This window comes from Hyaena hyaena, unplaced genomic scaffold, assembly GCF_003009895.1.
Source record: "Hyaena hyaena isolate Hyena2069 unplaced genomic scaffold, ASM300989v1 scaffold_329, whole genome shotgun sequence".
In the NCBI taxonomy this organism is placed as follows: Eukaryota; Metazoa; Chordata; class Mammalia; order Carnivora; family Hyaenidae; genus Hyaena; species Hyaena hyaena.
In genome coordinates, this window is record NW_024080960.1 from 1,686,626 (window position 1) to 1,690,063 (window position 3,438).

At 39.1% G+C, this 3,438-nt stretch overlaps 1 pseudogene; it reads left to right on the plus strand.

The window, feature by feature from the left end:
- Window positions 1–2,542: 2,542 nt before the first annotated feature.
- LOC120243039 lies at window positions 2,543–2,895 on the plus strand (annotated as a pseudogene).
- The last annotated feature ends 543 nt before the right edge of the window (window positions 2,896–3,438 follow it).

Below are 3,438 nucleotides of genomic sequence, written 5' to 3' on the forward strand. Positions count from 1 at the left end.
AATCCTATCTCTAGACTTACCCTCCAGGGACACGGTGAGATCTCTTATCGTTTTAATCAGTCTAAGTTAGGGTCTTCTGTATCTTACAGTCAAAAGCAAGATAGGGGCACCTATCTGGCTCAGTTGGAAGAGCATGTGATTCTCGATCTTGGGGTTGTGAGTTCAAGTCCCAAGTTGGGTGTAGAGATTACTTAAATAAATAGACTTATTTTAAAAAACAAAGGCAAAATAGGACCACCTGGATGGCTTAGTCAGTTAAGTGACTGACTCTTGGTTTTGGTTCAGGTCATGATCTCCTGGTTCATGGGTTTGAGCCCTACAGTGGGCTCCAAACTGGCAGCGTGGGGTCTGTTTGGGATTCTCTCTCTCTGCTCCTCCGCTGCTCTGCCCTCCCTCTCTCTCAAAATAAGTAAATAAACTTTTTTTAAAAAGGCAAAATAATGCAAGAGTATTACAAAACAACCCACACCCAATATTATATCTAATAGTGAAAAACTGAATGCTATCTCCCTCAGTTTAGGAATAACACAAGAATGTCTGCTCTTACTACCTCTATTCAACATCACTTAATATTGCTAAGATGGCAGTACTCCCCAAATTGATCTACAGATTCCACCCATTCCCTATCAGAATCCTGGCTCCGTTCTTGCAAAAATTGGTAAGCTAATCATATGGAAATTCAAGGGACTCAAAATATCCAAAACAACCTTGAAAAAGAAGAACAAAGAAGACTCAGTGATTTAAAAACTTACTATACTTTCTATATATGTCTCCTGAAGAAAGGGGAAAAAAAACAAAAATAAACTTTTAAAACTTCATCAAAATAAGAAGCTCTGCACAGCAAAGGAAACAATAAACAAAACTAAAGGACAGCCTATGGAATGGGAGGAGATATTTGCAAAAAAATGTCTGATAGGGTTAGAATCCAAAATATATAAAGAAGTTACAAATTTCCACACTCAAAAAGTGAATAGTTTAAAAATGGGCAGAAGACATGAATATATATTTTCCCAAAGACATATAGATGGCCAACAGACACATGAAAAGGTGCTCATTATCACTCATCATCAGTGCAATACAAATCAAAACTACAATGAGATATCACCTCACACCTGTCAGAATGGCTAAAATCAACAACACAAGAAACAACAGGTGCTGGTGAGAATATGGAGATAGGGGAACCCTCTTGCACTGTTGGTGAGAATGCAAACTGGTATACCCACTCTGGAAAACAGTATGGAGGTTTCTCAAAAAATTAAAAATAAAACTACCCTAGAATCCATCAGTTGTACTACTAGGTGTTTATCCAGAGAATACAAAATTACTCTTTAAAGGAATGCATACACCCCGATGTATATAGCAGCATTATCTATAATAGCCAAACTATAGAAACAGCCCAAGTGTCCACAGACTGAAGAATGGATAAGGAAGATGTGGTGTATATATATACAATGGAATTTTACTCAGCCATAAAATAAATAATAAAATCTTGCCATTTGCAATGATGTGGATGGAGCTATAGAGTATCTGTAAGCTAAATAAGTCAGTCAGAGAAAGACAAATACTATATGATTTTACTCATATGCAGAATTTAAGAAACAAATGAGCAAAGGGGGAAAAAAACATAGGCAAACCAAGAAACAGACTCTTAACTATAGAGAGCAAACAATTGATTAACCATAAATTAAATGGTTAATCAGAGAGGATGTGGGTGGGTGGGGACAGGTGAAATAGGTGATGGGGATTAAGGAGAGCACAAGTGTTATATGGAAGTGTTGAATCACTATATTGTACACCTGAAACTAATATAAAATGTATGTTAAATAGCTGAAATTTGAATTAAAAACTTTAAAAAACTTACTACAAAGCTTCAGTAACCTAGGCAGTGTAATACTAACATAAGGATAGATATATAGATCAATGAAATTGAAATGGGAATCCAGGAAAAACGCTTATATTTATGGTCAATTGACTTTCAACAAGGGTGCCAAGACAATTCAATGGTTATACAATAATCTTTTCACCAGATCATTCTGAGACAAATGGATATCCACATACAAAAGAACGCCAACATCATACCATCTACAAATATTATCTCAAAATTGATTAAAGACCTGAATGTAAGAGCTAAAACCATAAAACTTTTTTGGGGCACCTGGGTGGCTCAGTTAGTTGGGCGTCCGGCTTTAACTCAGGTCAGGATCTCACAGTTCGTGGATTTAAGCCCTGTATCAGGCTCTGTGCTGACAGCTCAAAGCCTGGACACATCTTCAGATTCTCTGTCTCCCTCTCTCTGCCTTCCCCCCCTCACACTCTGTCTCTGTCTTTCTCAAAAGTGAATAAACATTTAAAAAAATAAGAAGAAAGATAAAGCTTTTAGAAGAAAACAGGTACATATCTTCATGACCTTGGATTTCGCAATGATTTCTTATATATACACCAGAAACAAAAATACAAAAGAAAAAAATAAATACACTGGACTTCATCAAAAGCAAAAACTTTTACCTTCTCTTGAACCAGTTCCAGCCCTGCCAGCTTTGTCATGGCCGACAGGGAGCACATCTTCATTTCCATCAAGCCAGTCTACATGCAGCATAGGCTGGTGGGCAAGCTCATCAAGCTTTTCCAGCAGAAGGGATTCCACTTTGTGGCCATCGTGTTCCTTCAGGCCTCTGAGGAAGCAACACTTCAATGACCTGGAAGATTACCCATTCTTCCCTGGGTTGGGGAAATACATGAACTCAAGACTGGTGGTGACCATGGTCTGGGCAGGCTGAATGTGGTGAAGAAGGGGTGAGTAATGCTTTGGAAGATCAATGCAGCAGGTTCTAAGCTAGGCACCATTCACAAAGACTTCTGCATTCAAGTTGATAGGAACATCACTCATGGCAATGATTCAGTAAAAAGTGCTGAGAAATAAATCAGCCTATGGTTGAAGCCTAAAGAATCAGTTGACTACAAGTCTTGTGATCTGGACTGGATCTACGAATAAGAAGTGGACAAAGCATCAGTCCTCTGTAGTACCACTTGGGAGGGAGCTCTCCACATTAAGTGCATTAAAACTTCCTATCTAGGAAGTTTTCCCTCCTAGATTGAAGGACTTAGTCTCCCAATTGCTGGAAATGTGTCAAGAAGACAGTGCTCAACTGTCAGCCGTCTCTGGGGACTGTCTTTGATGATAAAAACTGCCTTGCCCAAAGTCAGCTTCTTTAAAGGACAGCCCACACTCAACGACTAATCAACACAGGGGTGTCAAGGCCCGACCCCTCACATCAACTTGGGACAACTCTCCAGAATAATTTCAGATCCAGATCTCCCTGTGGGGTTGGCCTGAAGCTTTTTGCTGTGTCTGCATCACAACTCTACTTCTTTGTTCAATTCTGATTCCTTTCCTTCCCTTACCCTGGTGTTGATCCAAAGACTACTGTGATGTCCTAC